Source organism: Daphnia pulicaria, chromosome 1 (genome assembly GCF_021234035.1).
Source record: "Daphnia pulicaria isolate SC F1-1A chromosome 1, SC_F0-13Bv2, whole genome shotgun sequence".
NCBI classification, from domain to species: Eukaryota; Metazoa; Arthropoda; class Branchiopoda; order Diplostraca; family Daphniidae; genus Daphnia; species Daphnia pulicaria.
The window spans coordinates 36,082,808-36,099,058 of NC_060913.1; the positions used below are offsets into that span (position 1 = coordinate 36,082,808).

At 39.4% G+C, this 16,251-nt stretch overlaps 1 long non-coding RNA gene and 25 other non-coding genes across 26 annotated transcripts in view; 1 reads left to right on the forward strand and 25 right to left on the reverse strand.

Moving 5' to 3' along the window:
• Positions 1-16,251, forward strand: part of LOC124312123 — a 41,609-nt gene that overhangs the window by 16,935 nt on the left and 8,423 nt on the right. The gene's annotated exons all lie outside the window — the stretch shown is intronic.
• LOC124323156 lies at positions 236-354 on the reverse strand. The gene has a single exon (XR_006915396.1). It is a non-coding gene; the product is annotated as a 5S ribosomal RNA (ribosomal RNA).
• On the reverse strand, positions 1,085-1,203 carry LOC124323167. The gene has a single exon (XR_006915397.1). It is a non-coding gene; the product is annotated as a 5S ribosomal RNA (ribosomal RNA).
• Positions 1,407-1,529, reverse strand: LOC124322800. The gene has a single exon (XR_006915060.1). It is a non-coding gene; the product is annotated as a U5 spliceosomal RNA (small nuclear RNA).
• LOC124322608 lies at positions 2,104-2,245 on the reverse strand. The gene has a single exon (XR_006914881.1). It is a non-coding gene; the product is annotated as a U4 spliceosomal RNA (small nuclear RNA).
• Trnah-gug lies at positions 2,650-2,739 on the reverse strand. Its single transcript is given in 2 exon segments — positions 2,650-2,684; positions 2,703-2,739. It is a non-coding gene; the product is annotated as a tRNA-His (tRNA).
• LOC124321972 lies at positions 2,932-3,095 on the reverse strand. The gene has a single exon (XR_006914332.1). It is a non-coding gene; the product is annotated as a U1 spliceosomal RNA (small nuclear RNA).
• LOC124322165 lies at positions 3,605-3,795 on the reverse strand. The gene has a single exon (XR_006914514.1). It is a non-coding gene; the product is annotated as a U2 spliceosomal RNA (small nuclear RNA).
• LOC124322399 lies at positions 4,306-4,527 on the reverse strand. The gene has a single exon (XR_006914686.1). It is a non-coding gene; the product is annotated as a small nucleolar RNA U3 (small nucleolar RNA).
• On the reverse strand, positions 5,282-5,400 carry LOC124323179. Its single transcript, XR_006915398.1, has one exon. It is a non-coding gene; the product is annotated as a 5S ribosomal RNA (ribosomal RNA).
• On the reverse strand, positions 6,149-6,267 carry LOC124323191. Its single transcript, XR_006915399.1, has one exon. It is a non-coding gene; the product is annotated as a 5S ribosomal RNA (ribosomal RNA).
• On the reverse strand, positions 6,471-6,593 carry LOC124322801. Its single transcript, XR_006915061.1, has one exon. It is a non-coding gene; the product is annotated as a U5 spliceosomal RNA (small nuclear RNA).
• On the reverse strand, positions 7,168-7,309 carry LOC124322609. Its single transcript, XR_006914882.1, has one exon. It is a non-coding gene; the product is annotated as a U4 spliceosomal RNA (small nuclear RNA).
• On the reverse strand, positions 7,714-7,803 carry Trnah-gug. The gene is given in 2 exon segments: positions 7,714-7,748; positions 7,767-7,803. It is a non-coding gene; the product is annotated as a tRNA-His (tRNA).
• LOC124321973 lies at positions 7,996-8,159 on the reverse strand. Its single transcript, XR_006914333.1, has one exon. It is a non-coding gene; the product is annotated as a U1 spliceosomal RNA (small nuclear RNA).
• LOC124322166 lies at positions 8,669-8,859 on the reverse strand. Its single transcript, XR_006914515.1, has one exon. It is a non-coding gene; the product is annotated as a U2 spliceosomal RNA (small nuclear RNA).
• On the reverse strand, positions 9,370-9,591 carry LOC124322400. The gene has a single exon (XR_006914687.1). It is a non-coding gene; the product is annotated as a small nucleolar RNA U3 (small nucleolar RNA).
• Positions 10,346-10,464, reverse strand: LOC124323203. The gene has a single exon (XR_006915400.1). It is a non-coding gene; the product is annotated as a 5S ribosomal RNA (ribosomal RNA).
• LOC124323214 lies at positions 11,213-11,331 on the reverse strand. The gene has a single exon (XR_006915401.1). It is a non-coding gene; the product is annotated as a 5S ribosomal RNA (ribosomal RNA).
• Positions 11,535-11,657, reverse strand: LOC124322802. The gene has a single exon (XR_006915062.1). It is a non-coding gene; the product is annotated as a U5 spliceosomal RNA (small nuclear RNA).
• On the reverse strand, positions 12,232-12,373 carry LOC124322610. The gene has a single exon (XR_006914883.1). It is a non-coding gene; the product is annotated as a U4 spliceosomal RNA (small nuclear RNA).
• On the reverse strand, positions 12,778-12,867 carry Trnah-gug. Its single transcript is given in 2 exon segments — positions 12,778-12,812; positions 12,831-12,867. It is a non-coding gene; the product is annotated as a tRNA-His (tRNA).
• On the reverse strand, positions 13,060-13,223 carry LOC124321974. The gene has a single exon (XR_006914334.1). It is a non-coding gene; the product is annotated as a U1 spliceosomal RNA (small nuclear RNA).
• LOC124322167 lies at positions 13,733-13,923 on the reverse strand. The gene has a single exon (XR_006914516.1). It is a non-coding gene; the product is annotated as a U2 spliceosomal RNA (small nuclear RNA).
• On the reverse strand, positions 14,433-14,654 carry LOC124322401. Its single transcript, XR_006914688.1, has one exon. It is a non-coding gene; the product is annotated as a small nucleolar RNA U3 (small nucleolar RNA).
• On the reverse strand, positions 15,409-15,527 carry LOC124323226. The gene has a single exon (XR_006915402.1). It is a non-coding gene; the product is annotated as a 5S ribosomal RNA (ribosomal RNA).

Consider the following 16,251-nt stretch of genomic DNA (forward strand, 5'->3'; position numbering starts at 1 on the left):
TCGGCAGTAGTGGGATCGTGCCAGTGAGTGGGCGTCATGCAACAGCCTCAACAAAATAGCCAAACCTCTATCTTTTTTTTTGTCGTTAAAACTACCGAGATCAAACAAACATGCGTTCTACAATATATGGTATCATTAATCAAAGTCCCAGCAATACCCTTTTCAACTAATACCTAAAGAATACATTATATTCCATGTCTCATCTAACTTGGGGAGCAAAAATAAAATTACACCATGCCAACAGCATCCCGTATTCCCAAGCGGTCACCCATCCAAGTACTAACGGGACCCGACATAGCTTAACTTCCGGGAGCTGACGAGACCGGGTGAGTTCTATGTGGTATGGCCGTTGACATCAATTCAGTCGCCATTACCCGACCATATTCGCCTCTAAATCTAGTTCTAATGCTTGCTTACTTTCTGTTCGAAGTAAGTACATTACTCGTATAAGTACATTTGTCAATGGACAACCGAATATAAAATTTGATAATATTTCCAAACGCCACTATTTTTGGCTAACTGTCATTTTTAATTTTCTCGTTCCGGGGATGTCCGATCAATGAGCCAACAATCCAAGTGTCATAAGGCTAACGATTGCTTCCCTTACTTAGCTTGCGTTGCATAAGGATCTCAGAGTCAGAGAGATTAGATAGAGCTGCCCGAAGAAACCACCAACGTACAAGCCTCTCGGCTGTGCCGTGCGCTTCGCGCTTTACTTAGCTTGCGTTGCATAAGGATCTCAGAGCCAGAGAGATTAGATAGAGCTGCCCGAAGAAACCACCAACGTACAAGCCTCTCGGCTGTGCCGTGCGCTTCGCGCACGGCGTTTCAAATATCTTTCAGCAACAAAGAGGTTGGAGGACGTCTAGTAGCCTCTCGGCTGTGCCGTGCGCTTCGCGCACGGCGTTTCAAATATCTTTCAGCAACAAAGAGGTTGGAGGACGTCTAGTAGGCAATATCCAGTAAAAAATACGTTCCTTCCATTTTCAACTAATGCCAAAATAATACATTGTAGTCCATGTAGTATCACCCATCTTGGGAAGCACTTCAATTCAATTGGATTCACAAAAATAAAATAATTCCATGCCAACAGCATCCCGTATTCCCAAGCGGTCACCCATCCAAGTACTAACGGGACCCGACATAGCTTAACTTCCGGGAGCTGACGAGACCGGGTGAGTTCTATGTGGTATGGCCGTTGACATTAAACTAGACGCAATTACCCGACCATATTCGCCTCTAATCTATTACTTGTGCTTGAGATTTATCTTTTTGAAATACACACTAATCTTACCAAAACCACCGAAAAACTATCAGTTTGTCATTTTACAAATGTTGTCAGTATGTAGTAGTAGAATATCTTTGTTTCCGCATACAGACGTTTTTAATTTTTCATTTATTCAAAGTGCCCAATCAGAAGACCGGGCGTTAAAAAAATAAGTCATATAGACTCATCAATGCTCCTAACCACGGAAATCTTTAGTAAAAGGCGAAAGATTTATCCGGGTATTGATTAGAAACCAGAGTAAATAACAGTGGTATGCCTTGTATTTATATTCATTTCAAAATTTTGAAGTGCGCTTGTAAGGTTTTTTTTCGAAACATGCGTTTACATATCAAAATCCTTGTGCAATTCTTTATCAATGGGTACAGTTATTTTAAAGTAAATATCATGTATAAAGCTCGTTAACATGTTTTTGAACGAAACAGTTGTGCGCAGTGTTATTTTTGAAAAAAATGAACGATCTTTATGGTACAAGCCCAACACGTAGGTGGTGGGATCAGATGTTTACCCCGACATTCACCCTACAGCGGTTAACAATTTATTGAACTTCCCCTTTAAACATGGTGGAATCTTTTCACCTTGTCATTTGGAATCACCTTTTCAAATATTTTCCCCGTGTTCACAATGTTCCAACTGACTGATATTAATGGCCTTCAGCGAACGAATTAATCAGCCTTGTCTGACGTGCAATACCAACTAAATGGAAACAAAAATCACTTATACGATTTCACTTTCACCTTTTAATGTTATAAACACACTATGCAACACTCCAATTTTTCTAACTGACTGTAATTTTTTTTTTCTTGTACGCTGAAATGCTCCTGATGGAGCTATCAAAAATTGCCGACGACAAAGATTATTTCACTTCATCGTGGCGGGGTATTGGTTAAAGTTTTCAACTAGCAATAATCACACCTCGGGAGACCCTCATTGGTTATGATATTGCCACTGCGCAAAGCTAAATTATAATCAGAAAAGCAAGTCTACTTAAGCATTTGCTGAATTCGTTCTGCTTGGACGTGTTGGACCAACAATTTCGTTCAGAAATATTCATTTAGATTACCCTAGGCAAATTTTAATTTCCATCTCCCATTGGACTAATACCAACAGGGGACAGTTCATTACATACATGAAATAATTTTTGTCTTAATATCGGGTCAAATACTTGAAATTCTGTAAATGTGTATTTTTCTTCCATACATTTCAACAACTTCCTGCACACACAAAAAAAGGGAGGGGGAATTTCAGGTTTTCATTCCAAATTGTTTTTCACATTATGAACTATTGAAGTGAGCGAGCATTACTTTCCAACCAAACAAAATTTATAGTTAATCTGCGTGTTGACGTGAAAAATCAGTTTTCAGTGCCGTGACCAGGATTCGAACCTGGGTTACTACGGATTCATATCTAGTAGGTACCACAACGTAGGGTCCTAACCACTAGACGATCACGGCCAATCCATTGGCCATGATGATTTATATTAAAGTAGCTAAACATGAATTTCATTACTTTGTTGTTTCTTCCCAGAAAGAAAATCTGATGCTTCGCGTATTCCCAAGCGGTCAACCCTACCGTTTACTAACGGGACCAGATTTAGTTCAACTTCCGGCAGATGACAAGAATTTTTCTTACATTTATAGTGTGTTCAGGGAACGGCGCGAACGCAGTCCCCCACTACCAAAAATTGTACTCCCGAGTTAATCACATTTGGATTAATCGCAAGGGTCAGCCCATCCTTAGTGCAATGGAAAGGCCTCGCCCTGGAGGAACCACCTTGGTGATCATGGTTGCCTCTGAGCCAGGTAAGTATGATTGTGGATGCTTTTTCACTTTGTTTAATACTTTGTATACAGCAGAACAATATTGACAAAGAGTGTTCAAGTATTTGACTGACGTTTAGAGAATACCACCCACTTTCTTTCATCGACTTGAATTACGAACTCGAGCAAAATATAGTAAATAAAGCTCAGTATTTATTTCATGGTCTTGATCTTTGCAAATACTTTTCAAGAAACAAATTGCTTGTTTTTTTTCATTTGGTCGTCCAATTGGCAAATAAGAAAATAAGAAAATCGACTTTTCATATGAAAATACACGCATCTTCATATTTAAAAAAAAAACATCACATCGAAAGATGAACAGTACTAATTAGTTAACACAATCAAGTACGTATTTTTTTATGCTTTTCTTGATATTACGAAAAAAATACAATTAGAAAAAATTACAAACATGTCTACATGACAGTTTTGCAATTATACATGGTCTTTTATTATACGGTGCTAAGACAATTTCTGTTTTATTCAATATGTTCTCCCTCATAGAGGGTGAGCCGATCCCGGAGGTACTGCAATACCGGGTCAACCCGTGGCGGGAGCAGTGCAAGCACTGTATTCCCACCGTATGCCAAAAATCAGTTTAATATTCTGGGGTCCATTTGAACCCGTATCAGATATTAAGCTGATAAGAACAGATACTACACTTTGATCTTAGCCAAAAGGCCGAGAAGCGATAATGTTACAAGGATTACTGCCCAAAATAACCACTGAGGTTCAACACATTTCCGGTGGTGTACGAAGAATACTCATATCACTCAAAACATTCAAGAAATGCTATAAAATATTGAGTTGTTCATTTTTCCAGACGCGACCACTTGATGCTTATAAAGTTCATTTTCATTTGTTTTATTATGCTCATACTGTATTAAGGGAGATACAATTTACGCTGAAGGCGTTGCAAATTTTACTCTCGTTATCACACTAGGTCCTTTTTTTTCAGAATATGGCTTTGCCACGCCACCTGACGACAAAAGCTCTGAACGATAATTAATCATGATTAAATAACAATAACTAAAAGAATGCAATACGATCATAAAGTCATGACACATCCTCAAATTGACCAACCTCACTTTCACAATTTATTTTGCCATACAAGCAGATGATTTAAGGACACGAATACCTGGAATTATTATTAAGATTTATCTCTTTAGATTTTCAAGAATTTAAATTTGTTTTATCATCTCAACCACTCTGAACACGCTAGTTTCCTTCCGCTATTTCACATGGATTTAACGGAAACGGTCCTCAATGACTGTGTTTGATGCTGTCGAGACAGCTACACTCACAGCCTGTTTCACGCTCAGAAACCAGCGTCTTAACTCGTCATCGTGGGTTGAAAGGAGACAAGTTTCTGGTGGGAAACAAGTCAAGATATACTACAGAAATGATCCTGTGAAGTATGATCTTAAATGCAATGTTATTTTGCAGAACTCTAAATAAGGTTTGTACGATCAATGAGCTTTGGCGTAAATTACAGTGCATAGATCGATATTTCGGAATATTAAATTGAGATTTGCAATACTTGACGCACACAGTACATACATTGTCAGGTCTTGCATTTTGTTCATTTATTGAAACACCGAGAAGCTCTTTAATAGTTATAGAACAAGTGACGAGACCAATTTTGGACACAATAAAGAATCCGCGTGCTCATCAAATCAATTTATTACAGTAATGTATTATCGATTGAGAGCCCATTTATCAGCTGGGTGTTTGGCGTGCACCTATAATCCTGCTTCGGGGAGGCTTGGTAGAGTGGATGGCTTGAGTTTAGGAGCCCTGTTTCGTGATACCGCATGTTGATCAGGTGCCCGCACTAAGCTTGACATCAGCATGGATCTGCTAGAGGAATCTAGTAGGTGCAGGTTAGCTAAGGAGGAGCGTAGTGGGTCAGGAGGGAAACCTAGCAGCCAAAAGTTCCCGTGTTCGGCAGTAGTGGGATCGTGCCAGTGAGTGGGCGTCATGCAACAGCCTCAACAAAATAGCCAAACCTCTATCTTTTTTTTTGTCGTTAAAACTACCGAGATCAAACAAACATGCGTTCTACAATATATGGTATCATTAATCAAAGTCCCAGCAATACCCTTTTCAACTAATACCTAAAGAATACATTATATTCCATGTCTCATCTAACTTGGGGAGCAAAAATAAAATTACACCATGCCAACAGCATCCCGTATTCCCAAGCGGTCACCCATCCAAGTACTAACGGGACCCGACATAGCTTAACTTCCGGGAGCTGACGAGACCGGGTGAGTTCTATGTGGTATGGCCGTTGACATCAATTCAGTCGCCATTACCCGACCATATTCGCCTCTAAATCTAGTTCTAATGCTTGCTTACTTTCTGTTCGAAATACACACCAACCTTAGCCAAACAAACGAGGACATATAAGTACATTTGTCAATGGACAACCGAATATAAAATTTGATAATATTTCCAAACGCCACTATTTTTGGCTAACTGTCATTTTTAATTTTCTCGTTCCGGGGATGTCCGATCAATGAGCCAACAATCCAAGTGTCATAAGGCTAACGATTGCTTCCCTTACTTAGCTTGCGTTGCATAAGGATCTCAGAGTCAGAGAGATTAGATAGAGCTGCCCGAAGAAACCACCAACGTACAAGCCTCTCGGCTGTGCCGTGCGCTTCGCGCTTTACTTAGCTTGCGTTGCATAAGGATCTCAGAGCCAGAGAGATTAGATAGAGCTGCCCGAAGAAACCACCAACGTACAAGCCTCTTGGCTGTGCCGTGCGCTTCGCGCACGGCGTTTCAAATATCTTTCAGCAACAAAGAGGTTGGAGGACGTCTAGTAGCCTCTCGGCTGTGCCGTGCGCTTCGCGCACGGCGTTTCAAATATCTTTCAGCAACAAAGAGGTTGGAGGACGTCTAGTAGGCAATATCCAGTAAAAAATACGTTCCTTCCATTTTCAACTAATGCCAAAATAATACATTGTAGTCCATGTAGTATCACCCATCTTGGGAAGCACTTCAATTCAATTGGATTCACAAAAATAAAATAATTCCATGCCAACAGCATCCCGTATTCCCAAGCGGTCACCCATCCAAGTACTAACGGGACCCGACATAGCTTAACTTCCGGGAGCTGACGAGACCGGGTGAGTTCTATGTGGTATGGCCGTTGACATTAAACTAGACGCAATTACCCGACCATATTCGCCTCTAATCTATTACTTGTGCTTGAGATTTATCTTTTTGAAATACACACTAATCTTACCAAAACCACCGAAAAACTATCAGTTTGTCATTTTACAAATGTTGTCAGTATGTAGTAGTAGAATATCTTTGTTTCCGCATACAGACGTTTTTAATTTTTCATTTATTCAAAGTGCCCAATCAGAAGACCGGGCGTTAAAAAAATAAGTCATATAGACTCATCAATGCTCCTAACCACGGAAATCTTTAGTAAAAGGCGAAAGATTTATCCGGGTATTGATTAGAAACCAGAGTAAATAACAGTGGTATGCCTTGTATTTATATTCATTTCAAAATTTTGAAGTGCGCTTGTAAGGTTTTTTTTCGAAACATGCGTTTACATATCAAAATCCTTGTGCAATTCTTTATCAATGGGTACAGTTATTTTAAAGTAAATATCATGTATAAAGCTCGTTAACATGTTTTTGAACGAAACAGTTGTGCGCAGTGTTATTTTTGAAAAAAATGAACGATCTTTATGGTACAAGCCCAACACGTAGGTGGTGGGATCAGATGTTTACCCCGACATTCACCCTACAGCGGTTAACAATTTATTGAACTTCCCCTTTAAACATGGTGGAATCTTTTCACCTTGTCATTTGGAATCACCTTTTCAAATATTTTCCCCGTGTTCACAATGTTCCAACTGACTGATATTAATGGCCTTCAGCGAACGAATTAATCAGCCTTGTCTGACGTGCAATACCAACTAAATGGAAACAAAAATCACTTATACGATTTCACTTTCACCGTTTAATGTTATAAACACACTATGCAACACTCCAATTTTTCTAACTGACTGTAATTTTTTTTTTCTTGTACGCTGAAATGCTCCTGATGGAGCTATCAAAAATTGCCGACGACAAAGATTATTTCACTTCATCGTGGCGGGGTATTGGTTAAAGTTTTCAACTAGCAATAATCACACCTCGGGAGACCCTCATTGGTTATGATATTGCCACTGCGCAAAGCTAAATTATAATCAGAAAAGCAAGTCTACTTAAGCATTTGCTGAATTCGTTCTGCTTGGACGTGTTGGACCAACAATTTCGTTCAGAAATATTCATTTAGATTACCCTAGGCAAATTTTAATTTCCATCTCCCATTGGACTAATACCAACAGGGGACAGTTCATTACATACATGAAATAATTTTTGTCTTAATATCGGGTCAAATACTTGAAATTCTGTAAATGTGTATTTTTCTTCCATACATTTCAACAACTTCCTGCACACACAAAAAAAGGGAGGGGGAATTTCAGGTTTTCATTCCAAATTGTTTTTCACATTATGAACTATTGAAGTGAGCGAGCATTACTTTCCAACCAAACAAAATTTATAGTTAATCTGCGTGTTGACGTGAAAAATCAGTTTTCAGTGCCGTGACCAGGATTCGAACCTGGGTTACTACGGATTCATATCTAGTAGGTACCACAACGTAGGGTCCTAACCACTAGACGATCACGGCCAATCCATTGGCCATGATGATTTATATTAAAGTAGCTAAACATGAATTTCATTACTTTGTTGTTTCTTCCCAGAAAGAAAATCTGATGCTTCGCGTATTCCCAAGCGGTCAACCCTACCGTTTACTAACGGGACCAGATTTAGTTCAACTTCCGGCAGATGACAAGAATTTTTCTTACATTTATAGTGTGTTCAGGGAACGGCGCGAACGCAGTCCCCCACTACCAAAAATTGTACTCCCGAGTTAATCACATTTGGATTAATCGCAAGGGTCAGCCCATCCTTAGTGCAATGGAAAGGCCTCGCCCTGGAGGAACCACCTTGGTGATCATGGTTGCCTCTGAGCCAGGTAAGTATGATTGTGGATGCTTTTTCACTTTGTTTAATACTTTGTATACAGCAGAACAATATTGACAAAGAGTGTTCAAGTATTTGACTGACGTTTAGAGAATACCACCCACTTTCTTTCATCGACTTGAATTACGAACTCGAGCAAAATATAGTAAATAAAGCTCAGTATTTATTTCATGGTCTTGATCTTTGCAAATACTTTTCAAGAAACAAATTGCTTGTTTTTTTTCATTTGGTCGTCCAATTGGCAAATAAGAAAATAAGAAAATCGACTTTTCATATGAAAATACACGCATCTTCATATTTTAAAAAAAAACATCACATCGAAAGATGAACAGTACTAATTAGTTAACACAATCAAGTACGTATTTTTTTATGCTTTTCTTGATATTACGAAAAAAATACAATTAGAAAAAATTACAAACATGTCTACATGACAGTTTTGCAATTATACATGGTCTTTTATTATACGGTGCTAAGACAATTTCTGTTTTATTCAATATGTTCTCCCTCATAGAGGGTGAGCCGATCCCGGAGGTACTGCAATACCGGGTCAACCCGTGGCGGGAGCAGTGCAAGCACTGTATTCCCACCGTATGCCAAAAATCAGTTTAATATTCTGGGGTCCATTTGAACCCGTATCAGATATTAAGCTGATAAGAACAGATACTACACTTTGATCTTAGCCAAAAGGCCGAGAAGCGATAATGTTACAAGGATTACTGCCCAAAATAACCACTGAGGTTCAACACATTTCCGGTGGTGTACGAAGAATACTCATATCACTCAAAACATTCAAGAAATGCTATAAAATATTGAGTTGTTCATTTTTCCAGACGCGACCACTTGATGCTTATAAAGTTCATTTTCATTTGTTTTATTATGCTCATACTGTATTAAGGGAGATACAATTTACGCTGAAGGCGTTGCAAATTTTACTCTCGTTATCACACTAGGTCCTTTTTTTTCAGAATATGGCTTTGCCACGCCACCTGACGACAAAAGCTCTGAACGATAATTAATCATGATTAAATAACAATAACTAAAAGAATGCAATACGATCATAAAGTCATGACACATCCTCAAATTGACCAACCTCACTTTCACAATTTATTTTGCCATACAAGCAGATGATTTAAGGACACGAATACCTGGAATTATTATTAAGATTTATCTCTTTAGATTTTCAAGAATTTAAATTTGTTTTATCATCTCAACCACTCTGAACACGCTAGTTTCCTTCCGCTATTTCACATGGATTTAACGGAAACGGTCCTCAATGACTGTGTTTGATGCTGTCGAGACAGCTACACTCACAGCCTGTTTCACGCTCAGAAACCAGCGTCTTAACTCGTCATCGTGGGTTGAAAGGAGACAAGTTTCTGGTGGGAAACAAGTCAAGATATACTACAGAAATGATCCTGTGAAGTATGATCTTAAATGCAATGTTATTTTGCAGAACTCTAAATAAGGTTTGTACGATCAATGAGCTTTGGCGTAAATTACAGTGCATAGATCGATATTTCGGAATATTAAATTGAGATTTGCAATACTTGACGCACACAGTACATACATTGTCAGGTCTTGCATTTTGTTCATTTATTGAAACACCGAGAAGCTCTTTAATAGTTATAGAACAAGTGACGAGACCAATTTTGGACACAATAAAGAATCCGCGTGCTCATCAAATCAATTTATTACAGTAATGTATTATCGATTGAGAGCCCATTTATCAGCTGGGTGTTTGGCGTGCACCTATAATCCTGCTTCGGGGAGGCTTGGTAGAGTGGATGGCTTGAGTTTAGGAGCCCTGTTTCGTGATACCGCATGTTGATCAGGTGCCCGCACTAAGCTTGACATCAGCATGGATCTGCTAGAGGAATCTAGTAGGTGCAGGTTAGCTAAGGAGGAGCGTAGTGGGTCAGGAGGGAAACCTAGCAGCCAAAAGTTCCCGTGTTCGGCAGTAGTGGGATCGTGCCAGTGAGTGGGCGTCATGCAACAGCCTCAACAAAATAGCCAAACCTCTATCTTTTTTTTTGTCGTTAAAACTACCGAGATCAAACAAACATGCGTTCTACAATATATGGTATCATTAATCAAAGTCCCAGCAATACCCTTTTCAACTAATACCTAAAGAATACATTATATTCCATGTCTCATCTAACTTGGGGAGCAAAAATAAAATTACACCATGCCAACAGCATCCCGTATTCCCAAGCGGTCACCCATCCAAGTACTAACGGGACCCGACATAGCTTAACTTCCGGGAGCTGACGAGACCGGGTGAGTTCTATGTGGTATGGCCGTTGACATCAATTCAGTCGCCATTACCCGACCATATTCGCCTCTAAATCTAGTTCTAATGCTTGCTTACTTTCTGTTCGAAATACACACCAACCTTAGCCAAACAAACGAGGACATATAAGTACATTTGTCAATGGACAACCGAATATAAAATTTGATAATATTTCCAAACGCCACTATTTTTGGCTAACTGTCATTTTTAATTTTCTCGTTCCGGGGATGTCCGATCAATGAGCCAACAATCCAAGTGTCATAAGGCTAACGATTGCTTCCCTTACTTAGCTTGCGTTGCATAAGGATCTCAGAGTCAGAGAGATTAGATAGAGCTGCCCGAAGAAACCACCAACGTACAAGCCTCTCGGCTGTGCCGTGCGCTTCGCGCTTTACTTAGCTTGCGTTGCATAAGGATCTCAGAGCCAGAGAGATTAGATAGAGCTGCCCGAAGAAACCACCAACGTACAAGCCTCTCGGCTGTGCCGTGCGCTTCGCGCACGGCGTTTCAAATATCTTTCAGCAACAAAGAGGTTGGAGGACGTCTAGTAGCCTCTCGGCTGTGCCGTGCGCTTCGCGCACGGCGTTTCAAATATCTTTCAGCAACAAAGAGGTTGGAGGACGTCTAGTAGGCAATATCCAGTAAAAAATACGTTCCTTCCATTTTCAACTAATGCCAAAATAATACATTGTAGTCCATGTAGTATCACCCATCTTGGGAAGCACTTCAATTCAATTGGATTCACAAAAATAAAATAATTCCATGCCAACAGCATCCCGTATTCCCAAGCGGTCACCCATCCAAGTACTAACGGGACCCGACATAGCTTAACTTCCGGGAGCTGACGAGACCGGGTGAGTTCTATGTGGTATGGCCGTTGACATTAAACTAGACGCAATTACCCGACCATATTCGCCTCTAATCTATTACTTGTGCTTGAGATTTATCTTTTTGAAATACACACTAATCTTACCAAAACCACCGAAAAACTATCAGTTTGTCATTTTACAAATGTTGTCAGTATGTAGTAGTAGAATATCTTTGTTTCCGCATACAGACGTTTTTAATTTTTCATTTATTCAAAGTGCCCAATCAGAAGACCGGGCGTTAAAAAAATAAGTCATATAGACTCATCAATGCTCCTAACCACGGAAATCTTTAGTAAAAGGCGAAAGATTTATCCGGGTATTGATTAGAAACCAGAGTAAATAACAGTGGTATGCCTTGTATTTATATTCATTTCAAAATTTTGAAGTGCGCTTGTAAGGTTTTTTTTCGAAACATGCGTTTACATATCAAAATCCTTGTGCAATTCTTTATCAATGGGTACAGTTATTTTAAAGTAAATATCATGTATAAAGCTCGTTAACATGTTTTTGAACGAAACAGTTGTGCGCAGTGTTATTTTTGAAAAAAATGAACGATCTTTATGGTACAAGCCCAACACGTAGGTGGTGGGATCAGATGTTTACCCCGACATTCACCCTACAGCGGTTAACAATTTATTGAACTTCCCCTTTAAACATGGTGGAATCTTTTCACCTTGTCATTTGGAATCACCTTTTCAAATATTTTCCCCGTGTTCACAATGTTCCAACTGACTGATATTAATGGCCTTCAGCGAACGAATTAATCAGCCTTGTCTGACGTGCAATACCAACTAAATGGAAACAAAAATCACTTATACGATTTCACTTTCACCGTTTAATGTTATAAACACACTATGCAACACTCCAATTTTTCTAACTGACTGTAATTTTTTTTTTCTTGTACGCTGAAATGCTCCTGATGGAGCTATCAAAAATTGCCGACGACAAAGATTATTTCACTTCATCGTGGCGGGGTATTGGTTAAAGTTTTCAACTAGCAATAATCACACCTCGGGAGACCCTCATTGGTTATGATATTGCCACTGCGCAAAGCTAAATTATAATCAGAAAAGCAAGTCTACTTAAGCATTTGCTGAATTCGTTCTGCTTGGACGTGTTGGACCAACAATTTCGTTCAGAAATATTCATTTAGATTACCCTAGGCAAATTTTAATTTCCATCTCCCATTGGACTAATACCAACAGGGGACAGTTCATTACATACATGAAATAATTTTTGTCTTAATATCGGGTCAAATACTTGAAATTCTGTAAATGTGTATTTTTCTTCCATACATTTCAACAACTTCCTGCACACACAAAAAAAGGGAGGGGGAATTTCAGGTTTTCATTCCAAATTGTTTTTCACATTATGAACTATTGAAGTGAGCGAGCATTACTTTCCAACCAAACAAAATTTATAGTTAATCTGCGTGTTGACGTGAAAAATCAGTTTTCAGTGCCGTGACCAGGATTCGAACCTGGGTTACTACGGATTCATATCTAGTAGGTACCACAACGTAGGGTCCTAACCACTAGACGATCACGGCCAATCCATTGGCCATGATGATTTATATTAAAGTAGCTAAACATGAATTTCATTACTTTGTTGTTTCTTCCCAGAAAGAAAATCTGATGCTTCGCGTATTCCCAAGCGGTCAACCCTACCGTTTACTAACGGGACCAGATTTAGTTCAACTTCCGGCAGATGACAAGAATTTTTCTTACATTTATAGTGTGTTCAGGGAACGGCGCGAACGCAGTCCCCCACTACCAAAAATTGTACTCCCGAGTTAATCACATTTGGATTAATCGCAAGGGTCAGCCCATCCTTAGTGCAATGGAAAGGCCTCGCCCTGGAGGAACCACCTTGGTGATCATGGTTGCCTCTGAGCCAGGTAAGTATGATTGTGGATGCTTTTTCACTTTGTTTAATACTTTGTATACAGCAGAACAATATTGACAAAGAGTGTTCAAGTATTTGACTGACGTTTAGAGAATACCACCCACTTTCTTTCATCGACTTGAATTACGAACTCGAGCAAAATATAGTAAATAAAGCTCAGTATTTATTTCATGGTCTTGATCTTTGCAAATACTTTTCAAGAAACAAATTGCTTGTTTTTTTTCATTTGGTCGTCCAATTGGCAAATAAGAAAATAAGAAAATCGACTTTTCATATGAAAATACACGCATCTTCATATTTAAAAAAAAAACATCACATCGAAAGATGAACAGTACTAATTAGTTAACACAATCAAGTACGTATTTTTTTATGCTTTTCTTGATATTACGAAAAAAATACAATTAGAAAAAATTACAAACATGTCTACATGACAGTTTTGCAATTATACATGGTCTTTTATTATACGGTGCTAAGACAATTTCTGTTTTATTCAATATGTTCTCCCTCATAGAGGGTGAGCCGATCCCGGAGGTACTGCAATACCGGGTCAACCCGTGGCGGGAGCAGTGCAAGCACTGTATTCCCACCGTATGCCAAAAATCAGTTTAATATTCTGGGGTCCATTTGAACCCGTATCAGATATTAAGCTGATAAGAACAGATACTACACTTTGATCTTAGCCAAAAGGCCGAGAAGCGATAATGTTACAAGGATTACTGCCCAAAATAACCACTGAGGTTCAACACATTTCCGGTGGTGTACGAAGAATACTCATATCACTCAAAACATTCAAGAAATGCTATAAAATATTGAGTTGTTCATTTTTCCAGACGCGACCACTTGATGCTTATAAAGTTCATTTTCATTTGTTTTATTATGCTCATACTGTATTAAGGGAGATACAATTTACGCTGAAGGCGTTGCAAATTTTACTCTCGTTATCACACTAGGTCCTTTTTTTCAGAATATGGCTTTGCCACGCCACCTGACGACAAAAGCTCTGAACGATAATTAATCATGATTAAATAACAATAACTAAAAGAATGCAATACGATCATAAAGTCATGACACATCCTCAAATTGACCAACCTCACTTTCACAATTTATTTTGCCATACAAGCAGATGATTTAAGGACACGAATACCTGGAATTATTATTAAGATTTATCTCTTTAGATTTTCAAGAATTTAAATTTGTTTTATCATCTCAACCACTCTGAACACGCTAGTTTCCTTCCGCTATTTCACATGGATTTAACGGAAACGGTCCTCAATGACTGTGTTTGATGCTGTCGAGACAGCTACACTCACAGCCTGTTTCACGCTCAGAAACCAGCGTCTTAACTCGTCATCGTGGGTTGAAAGGAGACAAGTTTCTGGTGGGAAACAAGTCAAGATATACTACAGAAATGATCCTGTGAAGTATGATCTTAAATGCAATGTTATTTTGCAGAACTCTAAATAAGGTTTGTACGATCAATGAGCTTTGGCGTAAATTACAGTGCATAGATCGATATTTCGGAATATTAAATTGAGATTTGCAATACTTGACGCACACAGTACATACATTGTCAGGTCTTGCATTTTGTTCATTTATTGAAACACCGAGAAGCTCTTTAATAGTTATAGAACAAGTGACGAGACCAATTTTGGACACAATAAAGAATCCGCGTGCTCATCAAATCAATTTATTACAGTAATGTATTATCGATTGAGAGCCCATTTATCAGCTGGGTGTTTGGCGTGCACCTATAATCCTGCTTCGGGGAGGCTTGGTAGAGTGGATGGCTTGAGTTTAGGAGCCCTGTTTCGTGATACCGCATGTTGATCAGGTGCCCGCACTAAGCTTGACATCAGCATGGATCTGCTAGAGGAATCTAGTAGGTGCAGGTTAGCTAAGGAGGAGCGTAGTGGGTCAGGAGGGAAACCTAGCAGCCAAAAGTTCCCGTGTTCGGCAGTAGTGGGATCGTGCCAGTGAGTGGGCGTCATGCAACAGCCTCAACAAAATAGCCAAACCTCTATCTTTTTTTTTGTCGTTAAAACTACCGAGATCAAACAAACATGCGTTCTACAATATATGGTATCATTAATCAAAGTCCCAGCAATACCCTTTTCAACTAATACCTAAAGAATACATTATATTCCATGTCTCATCTAACTTGGGGAGCAAAAATAAAATTACACCATGCCAACAGCATCCCGTATTCCCAAGCGGTCACCCATCCAAGTACTAACGGGACCCGACATAGCTTAACTTCCGGGAGCTGACGAGACCGGGTGAGTTCTATGTGGTATGGCCGTTGACATCAATTCAGTCGCCATTACCCGACCATATTCGCCTCTAAATCTAGTTCTAATGCTTGCTTACTTTCTGTTCGAAATACACACCAACCTTAGCCAAACAAACGAGGACATATAAGTACATTTGTCAATGGACAACCGAATATAAAATTTGATAATATTTCCAAACGCCACTATTTTTGGCTAACTGTCATTTTTAATTTTCTCGTTCCGGGGATGTCCGATCAATGAGCCAACAATCCAAGTGTCATAAGGCTAACGATTGCTTCCCTTACTTAGCTTGCGTTGCATAAGGATCTCAGAGTCAGAGAGATTAGATAGAGCTGCCCGAAGAAACCACCAACGTACAAGCCTCTCGGCTGTGCCGTGCGCTTCGCGCTTTACTTAGCTTGCGTTGCATAAGGATCTCAGAGCCAGAGAGATTAGATAGAGCTGCCCGAAGAAACCACCAACGTACAAGCCTCTCGGCTGTGCCGTGCGCTTCGCGCACGGCGTTTCAAATATCTTTCAGCAACAAAGAGGTTGGAGGACGTCTAGTAGCCTCTCGGCTGTGCCGTGCGCTTCGCGCACGGCGTTTCAAATATCTTTCAGCAACAAAGAGGTTGGAGGACGTCTAGTAGGCAATATCCAGTAAAAAATACGTTCCTTCCATTTTCAACTAATGCCAAAATAATACATTGTAGTCCATGTAGTATCACCCATCTTGGGAAGCACTTCAATTCAATTGG